Below are 25315 nucleotides of genomic sequence, written 5' to 3' on the forward strand. Positions count from 1 at the left end.
AAGTCAGGAGAGAGAAACATATATAACAACTGTTCTGAACACGACCTCTAATCCAGTAACAATTGTCCTAATTTCAGAGTGCTAAGGAAACAGTGTCCTCACTGGCGGGTGAAGTTCAGCTTCTCTGCAGGAGGAGGACCCACGCAAATCATTGTTTTTCCTTTCTAAGTGTCTACTAGATACTTTCCAAAGGGTTAATCAGCTTTAACATGGGGTGATGCCACTGTGCTAGTCTAAAATCTATGATTTGCAGATGGAGGTTGGTGGGATCAACCACAAAGTCTGTCATCAAACGAAACACAGTTTGTTCATCTCTGGTCACTGGTTCAGATTCGGGGCAGCCTGCCCCTTTGGCTGGAGGTAGAAGAACACTTTGGTAACTGTTGTGAGTGTGGCGGTGCAAGCTGACTAAGTTGATGTCCCCTTAGACTTCTATTTGATATTTCTCCTCTGGTATTTGTATGGTACAGGTTTTGGGCAGTTGAATGAGAGTATGTGGGGACTGATCTTAGAAAACCAACATAAGTCCAGGCACGGTGGCTCACACTTGTAATTCCAGCACTTTGGGAGGCTGAGGCAGGTGGATAACTCAAAGTTGGGAGTTCGAGACCAGCCTGGCCAACATGAAGAAACCCTGTCTCTACCAAAAATACAAAAAATTATCTGGGTGTGGTGGGGGGCACTTGTAGTCCCAGCTGCTCAGGAAGCTGAGGCAGGAGAATCTCTTGAACTCAGGAGGTAGAGGTTGTAGTGAGCCAAGATCACGCCACTTCACTCCAGCACTCCAGCACTCTAGCCTGGGTGACAGAGCAACAATACTCCATCTCAAAAAAAAAAAAAAAAAAAAAAAAAAAAAAAAAAAAGGAAAAAGAAAAAGAAAAAGAAAAAGAAAAGAAAATCAACATAAATCAGACTGTTACCTTCTATCCCTTCTCCCTGTCTACATAGGGGGAGAATGCACCCTTTTATAACACATTTACTACACCTCTGCCAGTGATCTTTTACACATGCAGCAGCTGAATTGTCACTTCTTCAAAGACATCTCCTTGACCATTAATCTGAAGGAGCCATCTAGCATTATATTCTTCATAATGCTGATCTCCAAGTGAACTTTCCCTTCCATTGTTTATTACCAGTTTCCCCCAAATAGAACATAAATTATTTGAGAACTGGAACCTGACCTGTTACACCAGTTAAGATGAGCTTCCTCTGCTGGTCATGAAAAATCTAAACTAACAGTGACTCAAGATCAAAACTTATTTCTCTCTTGCATCCAGAGGTAAGCAGTCCAGGGCTGCTAAGGTGGCTCCAAGATCTCTAAGGGGCTCAGGTGCCCCTCTCTCTCTCTCTCTTTTATTCTCTTTCCTACAAGTCTTTTATCTTCAGGCCCAGTCATGGCATCTGTTTTCCAATCAGGTGGAAGGAAGACTGGGTAAAAAGAGGCAAGACCCTCTGTTCTTTAAATATTCTTCTGCTTACATCTTATTGGTCTAACCTAGTCACATGGTCGTGCCTTCTGCAAGGGAGGCTGGGAAATGTAGCCTATATTTCTGCACAGGCCCAGACAAAAAGCAGGGGTTTTATTATTGCAGAAGAAGAGGAAAACTGATACCAGAAAGCAGTTAATCTCAGAAACTTACGTCGTATTTGCTGCTCTGTACCCACTATCTGACCAATCTTTGACATAAGGGTCCCCAAAATATCTGTTGAATGAAAATAAGTGAATGAATGCCATTCGTTGGTTTATATTCTCTAACCCCTCCCAGTGGTGGTAGAATTAAGACCCAAATCCTTAACGCAGACTACAAAGCCCTATGTGATCTGAATCTTGCCCCTCTCTCCAGCCTTGTTCCATTCTTCCACTCCTCCTTCCCTCTGTTGGCTCTAGCTATGTTGACTTCCTTTAATTCCTGGAATATTCCCAGCTGTCTCCATGCACATGGCATTTCCTCTGTCTGAGATGTCCTTCCCTACTCTCTTATTCTAGGCATTTTCTACTCTTTCCTTTTTCCTTTTCTATCCTGAACACCTAGAAAAGTATCCCGGGTATACGAGATGCTCAATAATTACCTCTTGACTGACTGAACCTCAACACGTACTTCCTCAGGGAGGGTTTCCTAACTCTCTAGACTGAGTTGAGTTCCATATCATATAACGCCATAGCCTCCTAGACTTTTCTTTTGTGAGACTCTGTACTCTTAAAATTATTTACTTAGTTATTTAGAAGTATTTTTGGGAGATGTCAGCCACCCTCACTAGATGAAGATCATGGAGGGGAAGGATTATGTAACTGCCATTCTCTGCTAAATCCCCAGAGCCTAGCAAAGTATATGGCACACAGTAGGTGCTTCATAAATACTTATTGTCTATGAATGAATGCCTACCTTGTGTAAAACTGCTATATGACATCTTGGTGAGTTGATTCAAACAAGTATTCCTTGTTCTCATGGAGTTTATAAGATAGACACATGAACATAAATACACATTCAGGAAAAGTCTATACAATTACATTTAATTGAATTAAATAGGCATTTAATGAGGACCTGCTTTGTGCCAAATGATTAAAAGTATTGACCCTCAGGGAACTCACAGTGTAATGAGGACTATAAATTGCTAATCACCCTGCAATAACTGTTTCCCATTTTTCTCTTTAATAGAATCTCCACTGCCAACTCAAGTGTTAGTGAAGAACATGGCTGCCTTGCTGAGGTCTAGTGTTTCCAACCTCCCTTTTAATCAAGTATAAACACATGACCAAATCTGGCCAATGGGATGTGAGCAGAGATGATACATGCAACTTCTAGATTATGATCTTATGAAGGAAGCTGCTTGCATTCCCCCACTTATCCTTTCCTCCCTTCCCAGTGGCTGGGAGATGACAGTAACTCTAGCTATTTTCTTGTGCCCAGAGATGGAAGCCACACATTTAGGATGGCACAACTACTCTGGACTATTCATCCTTGGACTGTTCTGTGAGGGAGAAACAAAACTTCCATCGCCACTATATTTTGGGGTTTCTGTTATTGTAACCTAACTTATATCCAATAGAGGGGGTAGCCACGTATGATGGCTTACACCTGTAATTACAGTGCTTTGGGAGGCTGAGGCAGGAGGATGGCTTGAGGCCAGAAGTTTGAGATCAGCCTGGGTAACACAGCAAGACTTTGTCTCTACAAAAAATAAAAACAATAAAATTTTAGGGCATGGTGACACATGCCTATAGTCCTAGTAATTCAGGAGGCTGAAGTGGGAGGATCACTTGATCCCAGGAGTTTGAGGATACAGTGAGATATGATTGTGCTGCTGCACTCCAGGTTGGGCAACAGAGAGAGATCCTGCCACAAAGAAAAATAAAAACAAAAAAATAAATAGAGGACTGGGCGCAGTGGCTCAAGCCTGTAATCCCAGCACTTTGGGAGGCCGAGACAGGCAGATCACGAGGTCAGGAGATCGAGACCATCCTGGCTAACATGGTGAAACCCCGTCTCTGCTAAAAAAAAAATACAAAAAACTAGCCGGGCGTGGTGGCAGGCACCTGTAGTCCCAGCTACTCCAGAGGCTGAAGCAGGAGAATGGCGTAAACCCGGGAGGCAGAGCTTGCAGTGAGCTGAGATCCAGCCACTGCACTCCAGCCTGGGCAACAGAGCGAGACTCCATCTCAAAAAATTAATAAATAAATAAATAAAGAGAGGAGGCAAGCAAACACAATAGAGTATGTTAAGTACAGTAACAATGGAATCATAGAGGGAAAGCCTAATCTTACCAAGACAGTAGTGTTTAAAGATGAAAATTGGGCACAATCTAAATTTCCTCTAAGTCATCCAGAAAGCATAGTGATAGTCAATGTTTCTCATGACCCTTAAATTATCCTTCTATTTATTCCTGCAGAAGGTTGAGGAAGTCGTAACTGCCTCTTAAGCAAGGTATCTGATGTTTCTGTGTGGGCAAAACCCCTGAAATTATTCACTCATTCTTCCTCTATGTTTTACCTTCCCACCTGGCTAAATTTCATTCACTGCCTCTTTATGGGTAAAGCATTAGGGGTGTCAACTGAGTATGCTTGAAGTCAGTTAAGACAGATGGGCATATGATGGTCCTCCTACAGAAGTGGCCTAGAAGACTGAGTGCTTCACTCTATGTGTGAGGAGTGGGACATGGAAAGTTTCAAAAAAGAGCTTTGCAGGATTTCACATGAAAAAGGAAAATGAGTTGTTCATATCTATAACATGACATGAGATTGAAGATTTTTAGCTTACTGGATTTACTAAGGCTCCTATGTGATCCCATCATGGATGACCTTGTATATGCCATCACTCATGGGATCGTTTTCAGGAGTCATGATAAATTTCAGTAACCAAGGTCATGGGGGCACTGGCACTAAAAGGGTCCATGTATTTATGATGTGTAACATGCTGTGACATGGGTGGTATCGAAAGCACTGGACAGGAACTATTGCATATTGCCTATAATAACCACTTACAAGAAAAACCTTTATAAGTTTCCGGTTTGTCAAGCAAGTAGACTTTATTGCAAATAACAAATTCATTTCTGTAATAACAATTTTGTTAAACCCTCATGGAAATTGAATTATAATTTAGGTAATTATGAGAGAATGAGCTGTTTGGAAAAACTTAGCACATCTTTGCCTTTGAAGGAAACAAAACGTCACCTAACTGATAGATGTTTTAATTTCTCACTTTAGCACATCCACGTGCTTATAATGAGGGTTACTGCCAGTAAATTCACGTCCTGCTTCAAATCTGCTCTGGTGCATGTTTCATCTTAAAATAGAACCCCACAGTCTATAAATCATTATACTTTTCTCTTGATAACTCTTAAAGTTGTGGTGAGAATTAAGTAAGTTGGTAATGTTAACTACCTGTATCAATAACCCAGTTAGGAAAGATCATTTATCCTCCCTATAGATTATCTGCAAAAATGGCCTCCCAGAATTCCATCCATCTTTAACACACATGCCATCTTTCCCACCAAGAGGTGTAGTCCATTTCTCCAGCCCTTAAGCCTAGGCTGGCCTCATGACTCTCTTTGATCAATAAAATGGAACAGAAGGGATGTTATATGACATCTATTAATATTTTTGGGCCTATACCTTAAGAGACGTGGCAGGGTCTGCATTTGGCCTCCTGGGATCCAGTCTTCATGTGAAGAAGCTTGGGCTAGATTATTCAATGATTAAAGAACACATGGAGAGACAGAGAGGGTCACCGAGGCCCTGGCAGTTCCATCTACCCCAGCAGAAGCCCCAGGCATGTGAGCAAAGCCATCTTGCAACCTCCAGCTCTAATCAAGCTCTCCCTACTCCTCTTTTCCACCTCCACCCCACCTCCCCTGCCAACAGCACATGGGGCAGAGATGAGCCTCCCATGCCAAGCCACCCATCCCAAGCCCTGGCCAACTTGCAGAATTGTGAACAACTAAGGGGTTGTATTATTTTTTGAGATGGAGTTTTGCTCTGTTGCCCAGGCAGGAGTGCAGTGGCACGGTCTTGACTTACTGCAACCTCTGCCTCATGGGTTCAAGCGATTTTCCTGCCTCAGCCTTCCGAGTAGCTGGAGTCACAGGTGCCCGCCACCACGCCTGGCTAATTTTTTTTTTTTTTTTTTTTTTTTTGTATTTTTAGTAGAGATAGGGTTTCACTGTGTTAGAATGGTCTGGATCTCCCAACCTTGTGATCTGCCTGCCTTGGCCTCCCAAAGTGCTGGGATTATAGGTGTGAGCCACTGCACCTGGTCAAGTGATTGTGATTTTTTTAAGCCTCTAAGTTGTGGGGTGGTTTGTTATATAGCCATGGGTAACTAAAACAGATGAAGAAACTAGATCACAAAAGGCCACTGGCTTAGCTAGCCAAGTAGCAAAGCTAAGATTTGAACCCAGGCAACCCAGCAGCAGAAACCACACCTTTAACCACCATCCTATGTTGACTGGTTAGATATAAACAAAGAACAGCACGGAATGAGAAGGCAGATCAAAATCACAGTCTAAATGGTGGGTACAAATAAAGCAAGGGAAAAGAACAGTAAACAAAACAAAAAAAGATCAGTCCAGAGATCTGAGGTAATGGTGTCAAGAAAAGTGCATAGGAACCATCATGATTTCCAACATATATTTTTGCCCTTTAACTGCTGCCTAAGTCAGGATACATGCCTACCTTGATCTTCATGCACGTATTCTGTCTTTTAGGTGTCTCTTAGGAAAGGCAGCAGTTCAGAGTTTGAACTCTGCCTGATGGGGCTTAAGATTTGAGATACCTAATACCTAGCTGGCATTAGGTATTGTAAATCTTAAGCCACCTCATCTTAGCTGGGTGCTCTCCTCATATCACTTAACATCTCTGAACCTCAGTCCATCCATCTGTAAAGTGGGTACAACACTGTGATCTAACTTATAAATTGTTATAAGGATTTACATGAGTTATAACAATATACTCATGGTTTCATCTCAATAATGGAAACTATTACTTTGATGGAAACTTGCTCTGGCCCAGAAACCTTCCTCCTTGCACTTTTGGCATTATATTTTGACTTGATTTCACAACTTCTATATTACATCTCTAAATCCATGTGCCATGACAGTCACCAGATGTCTGCCATCCTCCAACACTGCTGCAGGCTAATCCTGAGGCACAGACTGCTAAACTGCCATACCTGTTTGGCCCACAGGTTCAGGAAACTCTATTTTAAGCCCCTGACTGATTGCCCAATATGAAACCCCCTTTCCAACCCAGGAATCTCATTTTGCATTTCTTGCCATGTTAAACAGTAAATAAATTACCTCCTGATCAAGCCAAAAGCACTTTCAAAAGGCCCTTCCCTTTTCTTTCTTCTCTTCACATCAATCTTTGTTGCTAGTCAGGTCATTTTTTTAACGACTTCTAAGCTCTCTTCTCCCATGGGCATCTGATACAGTCTGCTTTCTTTTAGCCTGTTATGCCCCAGTCCTCCCTCTCTTTTCCCATTATCTTAAATTCCCAGACTACTAGAGTGATACCAACAAGCTGACAACTCACTTGCCTGCCAGACCCCTTCCAAGCACTCATTAATTCAGTTGGGTCAAGTGTAACATGCCTTCCCCCCGATGCAATTCCGTTCCCTCAATTTTCATTTTCCAGGCAAGGTGCCTGCATCATGGAATGGCCATGATGAATTAGTTTTTACCTTAATTTATTCCAGCATACATAAAGAAAGCATGAGGATTCCAATTTCCTTGATTAATGTACCATTCCACTCCACAAGAGCCTTCATTTTTAGTTCCTAATCACTCTCAGAAACGTGTGATCTTGTTAGCTACCACATTCCACCTAGGAATGCTATTCTTTCCCCAAGTTCCCTCAAACTCAACTTGAAGCTTCACCCTCTGAGCTGGGATGTCTTGAAAACCATCCTTCACCTTAAGTTCCACAATAAATTTTGTATCTTTGCCCCCTTCTTGGGATATCATGAAAAACATACATTTAGAAGAAATATAGAACACACTTTAAGAGAATCTGGCCCCATCCATGAAAATGTCTCACTTTTACAGCAGGGAGAAACAATTCCTACAGCATAAAGAATCAGTGGCTTCTACCAAAAATAATGGTAGTGCTTCCAGAGGGTTTCCATAGAAATAGAAAGGATATTTTACTCAGAAAAGGGGCATAAAGGCCAATGACATGTGTTCACTCTCTGAAAACGTGAAAAACAACAGATGAAAAGACAAATCAAAGGTCTCCTCGCCAACCTCTCTTTCTTAAATAGATGAGAGAGATGGAGGCCCACATCGAGCTAACCCAACCCTGACAGCTATTGGAGAGTAACAGGGAGATTAGATGAAAGTGTCAGGAAGAAAATACAAAGATGATATTTTTGTTTCAAAGCCAATTTTCCATATTTTTATCACAAAGTATATAAAAATTATAGAGTAGGTCAGGGGACTGGGAAAGGCTTTCTTTGTTCACTAAATATCAGAGTCTATCAAAAATGTGAGCTCCTTCCTTTCTTAGGGATCTGGCACATTGAAAGTAGAAGGAGCAAAGATGGAGAACTGGATAGGGACAGGAACCTGGTGAGAAATGGGCTGCACTATCCGTCTAGTTGAAGTCAACACTTTTATTAAAGGCAGATTGATACTTGAGATGCTCCCCTCATGAGAATACTCATGTCTGCCTCTATCCCTTTCTCCTGGCCTGGCCACATGCAATCACATCCCTTCACACATGATATTTGATGCTTTGGGAACATTGCTCATATTAGTCTCTTGTTTGATTCCCCACATCCCCCTTGAAATCCTATTTGACCTGCATAGCCAGTTCAGATACATTCAGTATCTCCATGAAGACTTCTTGGTGTATTTAGCTGCAATTTATTGCTCCTTCATTGGAATCCCATCATCCTCATCATTGAAGCTATCATTTATTGAATGTGGCTATTTTTTCCCCCTTGTGTTCCATTATTCAGCAGACATTTAGAGGGTATTAAACACGTACTGATTACTACCTGTTTGTGGAGGGGGAGGAAGGGGTGAGGAATAAGGAGAAATAAAACTTCTGTTCTCAAGGAAACATCTCTCAAAATGTCATCATCATCGTCAAATATTGAATCGTGACAGCTACACCATGTCTGATTCATTTCCTACTTGTGTGTGCCTCCCACACGGTCTTAACCTCTTGCAGTTAGGTAAGGCCATGTGACTAGTTCTAACCAGCGGGCTGTGACATCTGTCCCTTCCTATCTGAAGCACTTAAGAGCTGGGGGGGAATAATGATCCCCCTTCCCCCAAGCTCTCTCTTGCTTTTCTTAAAGCACTGCATTGAAGTGGCAAAATCACAAGTTTGAGGTGACCTAGATCATTGATTAGTCAATGAATGGGTAGTAATTGCCCTGGGGAGTCAGCTGGCTCACAGCAGATTTTGTGTTGATGAGAAATAAACTTTTATGGAATTGAGCACCTGTGTTTTGGGAAGATCTCAAGGTAAAATTACCCGAGATTTATGCATTCTCAAAATGCAGGAAATTCCAATCCTAACAGAATAAAACAGGTTCCTATTGTGGGTTGAATTTCATATCCCACTCCCCCCAAAATGACATCCTAACCCTCATGGAATGGGATTGGCACCATTACAAAAGAAGCTTAAGAATCTGTTTGTCCCTTCCAGTGGGTGAGGACACAACATGGCGCCATCTTGAAAGGAAAGTGCAAATGTTCACCACACACTAAATCTGGTGGCACCTTGATCTTGGACCTCCCAGGCTCCACAACTGTGAGAATAAATTTCTATTGTTTATAAATGACCTAGCTGGTTGTATTTTGTGATGCCAGCCCAGATAGACTGAGGCACTGGAAGAGAGCTAAAAGCACCTATATGAGGTCTCTTGACCTCAGGCTATAACTCCAACTCCCTGTGTAACGTTTTAGGCAAGTTACTTCCTTTCTCTTTGTCTCCATTTTTAACAATAATGACGTAGTAGCTCCTTTGTAGTCTGAAATGAAGATTACATGAAATAATGCCTGTTAAAACGTATATCACAGATAGTACATAATAAGGACTCAAAAATTTTATAACTATTATTAAGTTTTCAGAGCAAACTTAAACACAAGAGAGAACAAGGGAAAAGTTTACAAACTTAATGGAAGCCTCAATAATCAACTTTCTGCTGTTCATGATTATACCTAGTCCAATAAGATAGCTATTAGATACATGTGAGTATTTAAATTCAAATTAATGAAATAAAATGAAATGAAAACTTAAGTTTTTCAGGCACACTAGCCAAATTTTAATAGCCACATGTGGCTACTAGCTGTGAATAGAATATTTCCAGGATTGCAGAAAGTTCTACCGGACAGCAATGTTGCCACCTTTGCTGCTTGAAGGCCTTAGGTAGAGACTTTCCAGACACAGAATCCCAGATGCCAAGGGGGTGTTATTTTCCTTTCAGCTTATAAAGGATTTCCAATGCTGCATCAGTAAATAGACATCTTTAAAAATCCCTTTATCAGCAGTAAACATAAAAGTCAGTTTTTATCACAACTTCAAATAGAATGCATAGCTACCAAGAATTTTTCATCTACAGCCAGAGATGCTATAAGCCACAAAATGGAGTGTGTATTAATCATGACAATACCAGTGTATGAATAACTTCTTTAGTAATATCCACAAAAATGCAAAGGGCTTTCAGTTTTAGGAACAAGAACTGGTACAAACACTTGTAAACCAAGTCCCACATTTACTGTGAATAAAAAGAGACCATTCTGGTGTAACATGTTGACCACACAAACATATTTTTAAGTTTCAGAACCTAGGCTGAATTAAAAACCACATGGAAGATTATAGCCAAAATAGGGAAAAATACAATAATAAGTGACAGAACAGAAATCAAAGTGACAATGTAGTTTTTAAGTTTCCAGTTAGATGTCACCTAAAATGTCTTGTTCACTGTAATTGGCCTCTCAAGAAGACATTATGCAAGGAACAGCTCAAGAGACAGCCCGTGATGTCTCTCATTTTGATACAATTTCTGGAAGGGGGAAGAATATAATCAAGTCACTTCTCTTCCAATCAAAAGGGGGATATCACGGTTCAAGAAAAAAAAATCAAAATAGAGAAATAAACTTTATGTTCTACTAATCAGAGATGAAATTCAGAAGGATGATTGGACTTTTAGAAGAGAGTTCAAAAAACCCATTTAACTACAAGCATAAGAGGGCAATGAAGTCATGATGCTAATAAGCAGAAATGTAGATAAATGGAGTTTAGGTCCTCCTAAGCATTTCATGGCAAGAGAAAGGCCTGACCAAGAAACTAGAGTGATAAGACATAGATGATGTTGGAAGTAAACCCAAAAGGGTCAGCATGGACAGCCTTATCTTACACAGTCCACCACTAAACGGGTTTCTAAGAACAGGCAGTGGAGATCAGCTGTGGCTATCTGTTACAGTCCTCCTATCAAGATTTCCTCTACCTTAGGAAATGATCACATCCCTTCCATCATTTGTACATCAACTAGACTCTCTAGATCATCTTCTTTCTGTCTCATAAATGTCTGTCTGGGAGGTGGGCGGGTCTGGAGAACAGGCCCCAGCAAATTTCTGACACCACCCTCTATAGAGTTCTTTCCCTAAAAAGGAATGTAAGACCAAGACAAAAGACTAATGAAAGAGAACCCTTCTTAAAGAGGAGGAGCTCTCTCAATGCAAACCACCACTGCCTGTCCGACAGCTCAAAGAGAAACTGCAGTGATTTCCACATCACAGAAACTCAATGTTAAGTCTCCACATTCCTTTCCTATTACACCTGCCTGCCACCTGCAGAGATGTACTCATCTCATTTCCTGAGAGGGTTTCTGCACATAGCAAGGTGGCCTCAAGTTAAAGGAATGATGCAGGTCAGGAGACACAGAGTACAACTCTTTGAAATGTTTATGAAATCAGATCCTGAACTTGTCCTCCCACCATTATGTTGCATGACAACTATCATATGCCTGCAATTTGCATTGCTGAGAAACAAACAAGAAACTACATGATTTGTTTCTGGACACTTCCCTGTCTATGTAGAAAGGGTTTGTTCTTCCACCTGCACGAGATGTTCCAGCCTGTTCCATCAGCTAGAAAACATATGCTTTAAGATGATGTATGTGTATTGCAAGATAATGACACAGATAATTACTAAATTCAATAATGTAGTTTAAGTTAATAAAAAGCTGAAGTATTAGAAAATGACACCAAGAATATTAAAACTTAGTAGAAATTCTAAAAAGACTGAATAGCCCAATAGCCAATCAGAGCAACAGAGGTTGCTGGTCTTAATGGCATATTGGTGATAAGGTCAGAAGTAGTCTAGCTTAAAAGAGATACCAGTTTTAAATCATCCTGAGCCCTATCTCAGAACTTCAGAAACCACCTCAGCAGGGTCTCAAACCCACCCCACCCCAATTCTCTTCCTTCTATTTTGCCAAGGTCTCCACAGCCTGGTAGTTTCCTGATCCCCACAAGAGGATATCCAAATGAAAAGACCAGGGGATTATGTTTAACTACTATCAGCCCCTATCTGCGTACATGTTGTAAAAAGCAGTGCATACATCTGTTCAGCTATTATCCACATGAAGGACACAATCCTTGGATAGATTCAAGGGAAAGCACAATTCACTAGCAATACTAACAAACTAATACAAATAACAGCAAACATCACTGTGTGCTTCATAGGCACTACCTGGCACTATTCTAATGCGATTTATGTACAGCTTAGCTTCTCCTTGTGACAACACTCTGAAGTCGGTACTACTGTTATTATCTTCATTTGACACATAAACAAAGGTATGGAGTGATTGAGTAACTTGCCTAAGTTCACATACCCAGGCAGAACGTTTCCAGAGATTGTGTTTCTGACCACTAACTCTGCAGCTCACTAAGGGACATAAATTTAACTGCATTTTTTTCTGAGGAATACCCTAAATACCTTAAATTTAAGAGTAGCCTACATATCCTAAATACAACTCAACAAAATGCAAAGAGACTGACAGGAGCACAAGAGTGAGAACTTTAAATTCACACAAAGATACATGTTTTAAAAGAAGGTTACCTTCAGACATTGGTATAGAGACGGTCACTACTATCTAATGGCTTGACACACCACTTATACCTGTATATCCTTGCTCTGTGGTCAAGTTCAGTGGAAGGTATAGAACAGAAGTCACCAGTGAAAGCCCACGGGCAGGTCTTGAATACATGTCCTGTTCTGCCCATACGGTATTTTCAAATCTTTTAAAACTTTGCTGCCAAAATGTAAAAGTTGAATTTTTTCACATAAATATTCAGATTTTAGGCTTTTCTAAAAGGAACAGGTTTATCCATGCTGGACACATCCTCCCTTATACAACACTTAGAGCTGAAATGTAGGTCTGTCCTTTAGATGGGGCGTGTGCTCTGGTTTGTCATACTCACCACTACTCCCTATTGTCATACATATGACAGCTTCTCTCATTTATGTTTCCTACTAGGTTCCCATAAAGCACTGAAACATGTGGGTCCTGATTTAGAGGAAAGGAGAAGTCATAGAGAAAGGATTCTGAAAGGGCAAGATAAAGGGATTTTGGTTCTAGCTAGGAGACTGGTAACATCACCTCACTCCCCATATACTCATTCCTTAAATGGGAGGCCAGGCTAGATACTCTCTAAGGTTGCCTAAGTTTAATAACTCAAATAGGGGATTGAAGCAGTACCAGTAATGTCCCAACAGTGAGAAGTGAGTTTGTCGCTCTTGCAGAGGCCACCTAGGACAGGCTCTCCCTGTGCATTGTCTGACCAAGAGAGCTGGCTTGGCTCAGTTACGTGGAACACCTACTCACTGCTGGGGATTGAGAGGCAGTTCCCTATGTTGGTTCTCAGTGTTGTATTAATATTTAGTGTACTTCTCAGATAAGAGATAGTAACTCTTCACGCTACAGTATTCTAAGCTTCTCAGTTTCATCATGGTATTCATAGATGAATAACTTTTTGCTTTTTATGCATGCGTACACGCACAACTGTATTAATCCATTCAATAAATTGAATGAAGCTCTAGGCACTGTGCCAGTCACTGTGATATAAATCTGCAGGTTGAAACAGCAGGTTAGTGGGGAACTAATGCATACAATCCCAGATAGCTTGCAGTGTGGGCAGGCACCATCCAATCTACTGGGTGCCTGGAGAGAACAAAAGCAGAGAAAAGGCAAATGTGTCAATCTGTCTGCTGGCCGGGGATATAGTCCTCCTCTCCTGTCCCTGGGTAACAACTTCAGACTCCCCAGCCTTTGGACTCCAGGACTTATACCAGCAGCCCACTGGGTTCTCAAGCCTCTGGCCTTAGCTGAGAGTTACACCATCCTCTTCCCTAGTTCTAAGGCCTTTGGACTTGGGCTGAGCCAATCTACTACCATCCCAGAGTCTCCAGCTTGCAGATGACCTGTCATGGAATGTCTCAGCCTCTATAATTGCATGAGCCAATACCCCTAATAAATTCACACTCATCTATGTATTTTTTTCTCCCACCTATCTCCCTACCTCTCTACCTACTTATCTCTCTACCTCTTTACCTGTCTCCCTACCTCTCTACCTACACACGTACTTTCCTCCATGTCCTCAGCTGAAGGTAGAAAAAGGGCTGTGGCTTGGGCCCAGTTGCTGTTCATGCTAGTCACTGTTAAGAGTAGTTAAGAGGACCCTGGTGTGAAAATTGGATTGTCAATTGGGTGGAGCTCTTGCAGAGGTCATGTTTATTTTCTAAATTTGTATAAGTGTATTGATAAATTCTCGACCCAGTGCTTCTTCTCAGGGCCACTTTACCAGGCACCTTCTAAGCAGAGCCGAGACACCTCGAATCCCTTCTTCCCAGAGCCACAGACTTTAGTTTCCTTTCTTTGTGCTTCCCTGCCACCTCCCCCAACACACACACACACACAGACACACACACACACACACACACACACACACACACACACACACACACAGAGACTACCGATCAACTATCCACCACCCCCTAATCCTGTTTTCTTTGTTTGGCCTACTAGAAACCTTCAGTGCCTTATTTAAAACAGAATCCAAATGTGTCAAGGAAAAATTTGGTTGTCACTTCCTTGAGGACAGGGAAGGCTTGATCTTTAAAATAGAATTCTTTCATTTCTACCTCTTGCCAGTGAGAGGAAGTATTTATTTGGCATATCAGGAAGGTACCTCATTCCCAGATGGGCTAAGTCAACTCCTCCAAAGCAGCAACAACAAAAGACCTTCCATATTAAAATAGGTTAATCTTTTACCTATGATTGCATTTGTACTATGTCACTTTACCCTCTGGTTAGCAGATTGAATTAAGAGAAGATGTTACTTTTTTAAAGTTCTTTACTTTGCAGCCCAGTGAAAGTTTCAATAAAGACCAACAAAACTTCCTTGTAGATTGGCCTGAGTTCACAGGCCAGGAAACAAAGGGGTGCTACATTCTAAATGTTATGTTTTTCCCAAAATTCATATGTTAAAAGGGTTCTTCTCTCATGAATGGGATTAGTGTTCTTATAAAAGAAACTCCAGAGAGTTACGTTGCCCCTTCCAACATGCGAGGACGCAGCAAGAAGGAACCATCTAGAAATCAGAAAGCCCTCATCAGACACCAAATCTGCAGATGTCTTGATCTTGGACTTTCTAGTCTCCAGAACTATGAAAAATAAATTTCCATTGGTTATAAGCCACCCAGTTTATGGTATGTTGTTATAGCAACCTGAATGGAAAAAAAACAAAAACAAAAACAAAAACAAACAAACAAAAAAAAAGAGGTAAAGTGATACTTTTAATTCAGAAACATCTGAATCCCAGTTCAGATCTCAATTTAGATGCTTGACAGTTGGGTGTCCTTGGGTAAGTTACTTAACTTCTAAGAGGCTCCAATTTCTAATGTAGAGAATGAGAACAATAAAGCCTCCCTGTTCTGCATAGCCCTAGACAATATACCAGAGCTGGTGTATGGACGAGCACCCAGCACAGTGCCTGGCACAGAGAAGGGGGCACATAAATAATATGGCATGGAAGAGACAACAATTGAGAAGGAGAGAAGGTTCTCACATGCTGCACGAATTGTTGAACAGAACCTCCAGAGCACAACCAACACTTCAACAGTTGGCACAAACTATGTTTAAAAATAATAAGGAAAAAAAGACAAACGAAATATATTGAAAAATTCAGTGGCTAAACAACACTGATTCATTGAACCAATCCACACTGAGTCACTGTATCAGATGAGGGCTAAGCACTGGCAGTAATAATGGGGAAAATAATTCAACTAGTTTTTCTTATCATGGAGCTACAGAGGAGACATCGGTAAATAAACCAGTAACAATGCCAACTGGTGGTAAATGCTCAGGAAAGGAGAAGATATTTTGAGAGCAAGGGTCTATCAGAACCCCTGTTGGGAAAAGAAGTTTTCCCAGAGGTAGAGCCATCTCAGCTGAGATCTGCAACTCAAGGAGGAACCAGCAAGATGGAGAAGGTGGTAACAGGAGGCACAAAGGTCTAGTGGTGAAAGCAAGTGAGCCCTTTCAATGAACTGAAAGAAGTCAGAGAAGACATTAAATGCAAAAGGGGAAAGGACAAGGGTTGTAACTATGCTGGGTCAGCCCCAGGCAAGGAAATTTGCTCCCAAAGGCAGTGGAAAGCTATCAGGGAGACTTCAGCAGAAGACTGGCTTGTCTTTGGATAATGAGACTATGGAATTTTTTTTTTTTTTTTTGCTTAATTTCTGATTTTTAAAAATCTCTATAATGAGCAAGTACTAGTTATATAATTTTTAAATTGTGTAAACCATTCACCTTAATAAGAAGCAAATACAATACACTGTTCATCAAATAGGTCTTTTTGGGAAAGAAGGTCAGGGATTTAAATATCCTTAGAATTACCAAGAAAGCAAACCCACCATTTAAAAATGACAAAGGGCAACATAATGCCTTTGGCTCATTGCATCAATAGGGCCTGAGGATATGTAAAGAGGCTTAGCCCAGCTCAGGTGCAGACCAGACTCTAACTCCTTCAACATGATGTTCTCAGGGATTAGGATCTTGACGACGTCAGAGAAACAAGCTGAAAGGAAGGTTAGAGACCTCTTCAGTGGTTTTCAAACATTTTTTAAAAAGGGACTTTTTTTTTCTTTTTCAAGTGCAATCTTAAACATAAAATAGGTAAAAGATTACTTGCAGGTTGAACAGGGAGGAAAATGTGGTAAAGAGCCGGAATTGGGATGACTTGATCTCTGTTTCCTAAGGTGAATTCCTCCCACAAATGCGAGGGTGCCTCAGAAGAGTTTAAACTTTACCAACCTAGGTTCAACATCAAAGAAACTTCTATCCACAGAGGGGAAGCCAGTGGCTGTAGCACTGGAAGGGATTTGCACAAGGTCACGGGTTAGTGCAGAGCAAGGATGAGAACCCAGGTACCTGTCTTGCATTCATTCTGGCTTCCTCCACCCCCCAAAAATGGGCCCAAAAAGTTGCCTAAAATTAGGGTATTCAAGTCAAAAAATTGAAGTGATAGCCAGAGCAGGTCATGTCTTTGTGGAAACCCCTGCCTCACCTCCCAGGACCGTGTCACATCTACAGGAGGTCACACTCCATTCACCCTGCCAAGGATCTCAAAGGTAGTTCTGTGTATTAGTTTGGATTCCAACTTCTAGAGCCAAAACAACAACAAAAGGAGGACTTATTGGCTCATATAACGGGGAAGGCTAAAGTCAGTTGTTCCTCAAAATAACTCTCTCACCTTTCCTTAGCTTCTCTCTCCTCTGGATTTCTTAATTTTGATGGTGGGTTCTCTCCATCTAGTGCCAAAAGCAGCCACTAACAATTCTGAATAAAAAAGTTTCTTAAAATCTCAGAGTCTGATAATTCCAGCAAAAGTCCTCAGAAAGCTCTTGATTGGCCTAATTTAATACAGGTGCCCATCCCTGAACCAATCACTGCAATCAGGGAAAATTGATCCTGAACTGGCTTGGCCTGAGTCTTGAGCGCACCCCTTGACCCTCAAAATAGAATCATCCCCATCTGGGGCTTAGGGTAGTGGGGAGGGTGGGAGTTGGAAACGGGTGGTTCTCCAAGGAAAGGAGATGGGATGCTTGGCCAACAAATACTAGACTTATCCTTGACATTTCAGGCCTATAATAGGTCATTTGCTAATTGGTGAAAGCGGGATTATTTGTGTAAAGGGCATCTTCAGAGATATACACGACACTGCTTTTCTGCTGTGAATAGCCAGAAATTGCTTACAATCCTAATTGAATCAGACCCCAGCAAAACTCGATTGTGCCACTAGAGCTGACGTGAAATGAAATCAGCTGAATTAAAAAATTTCTATTTCACTTGCAGTTAGATGGGTCCCAAACCACTTCTAATGTAAATCCTGAGCCTGATACTGGCATTTAGTCTTTGTCTTTACTACAGAAGAATACAAAGCTATAAGAAGAAGGAGCATTTGGGTGCATATTATTAGATTTATTATGTACACCTTTAGGAAAAATAAAAGCATTCAAAAGTTCCAGACATTATTATGATCCAAACATGGTGTGAATCTTTTTAGCACCCAATTTTAAGGATTTTCCACAAAGACCGCAGTGGAAACTATTGTGTATAGATCATTATAATACAATTAATGGTAAAACTTTTAAGGAATATGATATTTTCAGAGCACAGAAGAACAGCATCTGCTTTTGCCTTGCCTGCCCCACAGGCATGGGAATAAGGTCACATGCATATTTCAGAGCTATAGACATTTCGTGTTTTCTAATTCTTGGGTTTCCAAAACAGCTCTCAAGTTTCTTCAAAGGTTTAGTTCACAAAACAGAGCTAAAATGTAATGAGAAAAGGCTGAAAGAAAACCTCTAACCCAGGGACATCAGGTGGCGTTTGAGAAGCATTTTAATGACAAAGCTGAAATCCACATCTGTTAGCACCTTTCATAACGCCCCCTGGACAACGTACTGAATCCATTTAACTCTTGGCATCTGAGAACAAGGGATTCTCCGGGTCCAGCAACTGTTCGATGCCCTCAACATAAGCCATGGAATGGCTCAGAGGGGGTAAAAACAAAACAGAATGAGCCAAAATGAAACTTCTCTCTGCTTGTCCTGCCCTGAAGGGAAAGATAACTTAATCCACGCTGGCTAAATCACAAGTGAACCATGGGTAAGGGCCCCGGGTCAATCCAGGACAAGAGAACGACATCTGTTAATGTTTGGGGATGGGATTGTTCCCTGGGCACTTTTAGAAACAATGCTGTGAAATGCTGCCGGTCACTTTTTCCCTTCAGATGTAAACCTTATTCTTCAAACTTTAATAATAGGAACCAAATCTCATGCACCACAGTTAACATGGCAACATATCCATTTCATGCCTTTGCCTTGGAGAATCTTTTTTTTTTTTTTAAGTGCAAAAGTTTCTCTACCAAGATAAAACAGATTGAAAAGTACATATGGTAAGTTAACTCAGGTATTGGATGGCCTGAGGCTTAACATTACATCTTCTCAAACCTGGTCAGTTTGGCAAATCTTTATTCTCAATTGGCTTACTGCTATACAGAGAAATCCAGGTAATCCTGAAGTATGTAAATAGTTTTAGCCATAATAAAACATCTTTGGGTACCTCTGTAGGAAAAATAAACTGAGAGAATATTGTAGAACACTGTGGTTTAGACATTTCCCCAACTCCTCTAGTTTTGCTTTCAGCTCACATTTTTTTCTTTCTTAAATTTTTTTCCTCTGTTTAATTGACATAAAATAATTATACAAATTTATGGGATACATAGTGATGTTTCAATTCATATAATGTGTAGTGATCATATCAGGGTAATTAGCATATCCATCATCTCCAATATTTATCATTTATTTGTGTTAGGAACATTCAATATCCTCCTTCCAACTATTTGAAACTATATATTTTTTTAACTCTAGACATCCTACAGCACTATAGAACACTAGAACTAATTCTTCCTAGCTAACTGTCATTTTGCCACTTTAGCAAACGGCTCCCTATCCCTTCCTTCCCCCTACCCTTCCCAGCCTCCAGTATTCTCTGTTCTACTTTTTACTTCTATGAGATCAACTTTTCTTAGCTTCCACTTATGAGCAGCAGCTGACGTTTTTTGAGTGCCTAATACATACCAGACATTAAGAATACAAAGATAAGCAAAAGCTCACACACAGGTGGGAGACAAATACATCAAGAAACAGTGACAATCCATGTAACTCTTGGAAACAGGGAATCAGAAGAAAGGGAAGCTAACTTAGCCAGGCTAAGGAGGCATGATTAGGGAAGGTTCATGGAGTGGGTACCCTTTGACCTTTGTGAGTTAAACGAGAATTCAGCAGGTGGAAAATGGTGTTGAGTGGAGGGGCTGGAACAAAGAGTGGGGAGTATATTATCAACTGAAGAAGACAAGTGAACATTATCTCAGATCCCAACTCTAATTGATTGGGAGTGCATTCTCAAAGTGTAGCGATGACAAAGTCTACGAAGCTATGTGGCAGGCATTGCCCAAGTCCCACCCATCATCCAACCCATCCTTCACTCAGTCCAACTTCACCCCTGAGCTCAATTGTGGGCTCTGTGAACAGTTCTTTTGCAATAGGGTAGCTTCCCGTTTCCACTACCTGCAGCTTTCTGCTCTTCTGGCTGAGGATTTTCTGATTCCTTGGAAACCCAAGGGCAAGGCAGCCTGCAAGTACTAAGAATTTAATGCTTCCAGAGGAAACCTTTATCCAGTGAAGAAATGGGAATCATTGGGAAAATAAGCAAGCATCCCCTTCCCTCATGGACATTGTTCTCAGGTGCATCCTATACAACCATCGCAGGATCACCAGTGGGATTGAACCCATTTGTCTATAGCAGTAACTCACTCATCAACATATTGACTTCTGTCTTCCCTGTCTCATTTTCCTCACTCATTTAAACTTCCGGGAATCACCTTTCAAACACTACACATCAGATATCTATTGCAATGTAACAAATTATCTTCAAATTTAACAGCTTAAAACAATGTACATTTATAACCTCTTGTAGTTTCTATAGGTCAGGAAATTAGGAGAAGCTTGGCTGAGAGGCTCTGGCTCTAGGACCCTCATGAGGTTGCCATCAATTGAAGGTATGATTAGGGCTGACGGATCTACTTCCAAGATGGTTCACTCAGGTGACTGGTAAGTTGGTATTGTCTGTTAGCAGTTGGCTTTACCATGTGAGTTTCTCCACAGGGTTGCTTAAGGGTCTTCCTGACACAGCAGCTGGCTTCCGCCAGAGAACACGATCCACCAGAGCAGATCGGTACCCATGATATCTTTTATGACTGAGCCTTAGAAGTCAAACGCAGTCATTTCTGCAGCACTCTATTGGTCAAACAGGGCAGCCTCATGCAATATGGGATGGAACTATACAAGAGTATGGATACACGAGAGAGACTGGGATCATTAGGAGACATCTTGGAGGCTGGCTATCATACTTTGTCTTAGCGTTTAGGAGGAAAGTTTGTCCTGTTTCATTCATGATGTCCACCTTGCATGGGGCATGAGGGTGCTGCCATGCATGCTAGCATGCTGAGGGTCTTTTTCCCTGAAATGTCTGGATTTAATTCCCAAAACTTTCAGAAATTAAGTAGATTCTGACCAAGACCTAAAAACTCACTTCCATTTTGGATGTAACTCTTCCAAAATTAAGCCAGTCCCAATTTCCTACTAATTTATTCTTCCTTTTAGGAGTCCTGTCACTGAGAAGGACTGGGACAATACCTTTCCACTTTATTTGGAAACATTTTCAGATCCTTCAATTGTTTTTTTAACAATGCCAGTCTGCTTCCATCACTAATATAAGTACAAAATTCTAAAGACATGGTTCCTTCTAATTTGTAATTTATATGCATTCTTTTGCAAAACTAGTCACTAGGAAATAGCAACAGAAAATCTAAATTACTTTTCAATATTACCATATTCATATCCACATGGGAATTCCACAGTATAAATCAGATCTAAATAAATAAGTTCTGCCCCCAGATTGCGTAAGATGTATAAATGACATCAGATAATTCAGTTTGCAGATGACAGTTCAAAGCCTTCCTCTTTGCCCTCTTGTGACAAACCTACGATAAATATGTCCAAAGTAGAAAAACTGTCAAATGGCCAAAACAGGTTCACCAAGGTGAAGAGTTTTGCTTGATCTATGTTTCAACCTCTCCCCAAAATAACTTGTAAATCCATAAGATGAATAATATCCTTAGTTTGCTTCCATGGAACATTTAAATTACGATCCAATTTTACAATTACATTTCCTCAGGTGTATCACTTTGGTTATATCAAGATTATATAAGCATGCAAGATTTAAGTTAGTAAATGCAGAGCAAAATATAAATATGTATGCCTATGAACACATTAAAAATGAAAACCATGAAACTCAAACTTGAAATTTCTTATGTGCCTCCTTTTCAGTGATGAAAATACAAAAATTAGCTGGGCATGGTGGCACGCACCTGTAGTCCCAGCTACTCGGGAGGCTGAGGCAGGACAATTGCTTGAACCCAGGAGGTGGAGGTTGTAGTGAGCCAAGATCACACCACTGCACTCCAGCCTGGTGACAGAGCAAGACTCCGTCTCAAAAAAAAAAAAAAAAAAAAAAATCTTGGCCAGATACTATCTTTTCATAATGTATTCTTAGGTCCAGGGGGATAGAAATAAAACATTAGCATTAGAATGTTAGAACAAAATGTGTGCATTAAATAAACAAAGATGTTTACCTGGAAAGGAACAGACTAGACCAACCAAAACCTCAAAAGAATTGTTCAGGTTTAAAGCCATCTCCGTTGCCAAAAGGCTCAGTCTTTTGTTGATTGTCATCTTTTATTGTGACACTAGCTAGAAGAGTCGGAGGGGTTTGTGTGTGTGTGTTTGGGGGCGGCGGTGGGGGGGCAGTTGTTTTTTACAAGCAGAGATCAATCTCCTTTTAACCATTCTCCATCTTAAGAAAAAAAAAATTGCTTAAACTCTGAGAGGCATAGGCTTTATTTAGGATGCCAGGGAGACAGATTTTAACTCACTTAATCACAGTGAAATCTCACAATCTAAAATAATTACCAGTACTTGGCAGACAAACTATTATCTGTTGAAGATAATCAGTAGAGAGAACCAGGCTAGACGGTTAAGAATCTAAAACAAGGCTTTTTATTGTTGATCAAGAGGAGAATCATCAGGCCTGAATTATTCTGCCTAACCTCTCCCTCTTTTTATCTCTGCCAACCCAAGCTCAATGTGAAATGACCACAGTATTTTGACTATATTTGTAGGTGAATCCCATCTCCATATGGTGTCTGTGAAGAAGTCTATTTGTTTATCTAGTTTATAACAGTGATATGTGATTTATATATTTTGTTTAATATATGTTTTCTGTGTTGCAAAATAGTCTTGCTTTTTAAAAAATAAAAGAAATGGCTGGGTGCAGTGGCTCACGCCTGTAATCCCAGCACTTTGGGAGACCAAGGCAGGAAGATAACCTGAGGTCAAAAATTCCACACCAGCCTGGCCAACATGGCAAAACCCCGTCTCTACTAAAAATACAAAAATTAGCCAGGTTTGGTGGCGGGTGCCTGTAATCTCAGCTACTCAGGAGACTGAGGTGGGAGAATAGCTTGAACCTGGGAGGTCAAGTTTGCAGGGAGCTGAGATCGTGCCACTACACTACAGCCTGGGCGACAGAGCGAGATTCTGCCTCAAAATAAATAAATAAAAGAAAATAAAACAAAATAAAGTATTGAGTTCTGCTGAGTCATTCATCCACAAAGTCCTGAGAACAGCAATTGAGAACAGCTGGGGGAATGACTTCATTTTTTTTTTTCATTTAATAACAGCTTTGTTGAGATATAATGCACATACCATAAAATTCATCTTGTTAAAGTATACAATTCTGTTTTCAGCATATTCACAAAGGTGTGCAACCATCACCACTATCTAATTCCAGAACATTGTCATTATACCAAAAAGAATCCCCATGCCTGTTAGTAGTCATTCCCCACCTCCTCCTTCATCCAACCCCTAGCAACAACTAACCCATCTCTGTCTCTATAAATTTGCCAGTTCTGGACAATTCATATAAATGGAATGCTACAATATGCAGCCTTTTATGAAGGACTCCTTTCCCTTATTCAAGGTTCATCCATGTTGTAGAAGTATTTACTACTTTGTTTGGCTAAATAATACTATTGTATATTCATACCATATTTTGTGTAGCCATTCATCAATTGATGGACATTTGTGTTGTTTCCACCTTTTGGCTGTTATTAATTCTATGAACATTCATGCAAAAGTTTTTATGTGGACATGTGTTTTTAATTCTTTAGGGTATATACCTAAAGTTGGAATTTCTGGGTCATATGGTATCTCTATCTTGAATTTTTGAGGAACTTCCAAACTGTCTTCAAAATGGTTGCACCATTTTGCATTCCCACCAGCAACGTATGAGGGTTCCAACTTCTCCACATCCTCACAACACTTGTTTTTTTTGTCTTTTTGATATAGCCATCCTAATAAATGTGAAATGATATCTCATGTGGCACTGACTTACATTTCTCTAATGAATAATGATGTCAACATCTTTCATGTGCTTATTGGCTATTTATATATCTTCTTTGGAGGAAGATCTATTCAAATCATTTTTCCATTTTTAAATTAGGTTTTTTTAATTGTTGAGTTGTAAAAAGTTCTTTAAATATTCTAGATAGTAGACCCTTATCAAATATGTGATTTGAAAATATATTCTCCCATTATCTGCGTTGTTTTTTAATGTTATTGATGGTGTCCTTTGAAGCACAAAAGTTTTTAATTTTGATGGCATCCAATTTCTTTTTCTGTTGCTTATGCCATTGGTGTTATTTCTAAGAAACCATATCTAATCCAATGTCACAAAAAATTAATTTTGGTTCTTAAATTTAAGTTTATGATCTGCTGCAAGTTGATTTTTGTATATCATATGAGGTAGGGAGTACAACTTCATTCTATTGCATGGGGGTATCCAGTTGTCCCAGCATCATTTGATGAAAAGACTGTTTTTCTTATTAAATTGTCTTGGCACTCTTGGCAAAAATCAATTAATTATAAATGCTAGGGTTTTTTCCCGAGACTTTTGATTCTACATTACATATGTACTTGTCTTATTTGTCTATCTTTATGCCAGTACTATATCATCTTGATTCATATAAATTCATAGGAAGATTTGAAATCAGAAAGTGCAAAGCCTACAACTTTGTTCTGCTTTTTCAAGATTCCTTTGGTTATTCTGGGCCCCTTGCATTTCACGTGAACTTCAGGATTTGCTTTTCCATTTATGCAAAGAAGGGCAGCTTGGATTTGAAAGAGATTGCATTGAATATGTAGACCAATTTGAGGAGTATTGACATTTTAACAGTATTAATTTTTCCAATCTATAAACGTGGAATGCCTTCCCACTTATTTAGGTATTTCTTAACTTCAGTGAAATGGTTTTTAGTTTTCAGTGCCAAATCTTGCAATTCTTTTGTGAAATTTATTCCTCCTAAGTATTTTATTCCTTTTTATGCTATTGTGGACAGAATTTCTTTCTTGATTTCATTTTCAATTTGTCCATTGCTGGTGTATACAACTGAGTTTTGTGTATTGATCTTGTGTCCTGCAACCTTACTGAACTTGTTTATTAACTCCAATAATTCTTTTGTGGATTCACTATGATTTTTTATATAGAATTTCTGTGTCTTTTTAGAGTCCCAGGAATATGTCAGAGCCCTTCAAAGACCACTGCAAATGTCTCATTCC

The 25315-nt window shown here is 40.2% G+C and overlaps 1 long non-coding RNA gene across 7 annotated transcripts in view; it reads right to left on the bottom strand.

Annotated features, from left to right (window-relative positions):
* The window catches only part of LOC105483418 (uncharacterized), a 135509-nt gene that overhangs the window by 96422 nt on the left and 13772 nt on the right, over positions 1-25315 (bottom strand). The gene's annotated exons all lie outside the window — the stretch shown is intronic.

Source organism: Macaca nemestrina, chromosome 2, assembly GCF_043159975.1.
Source record: "Macaca nemestrina isolate mMacNem1 chromosome 2, mMacNem.hap1, whole genome shotgun sequence".
Lineage (NCBI taxonomy): Eukaryota > Metazoa > Chordata > Mammalia > Primates > Cercopithecidae > Macaca > Macaca nemestrina.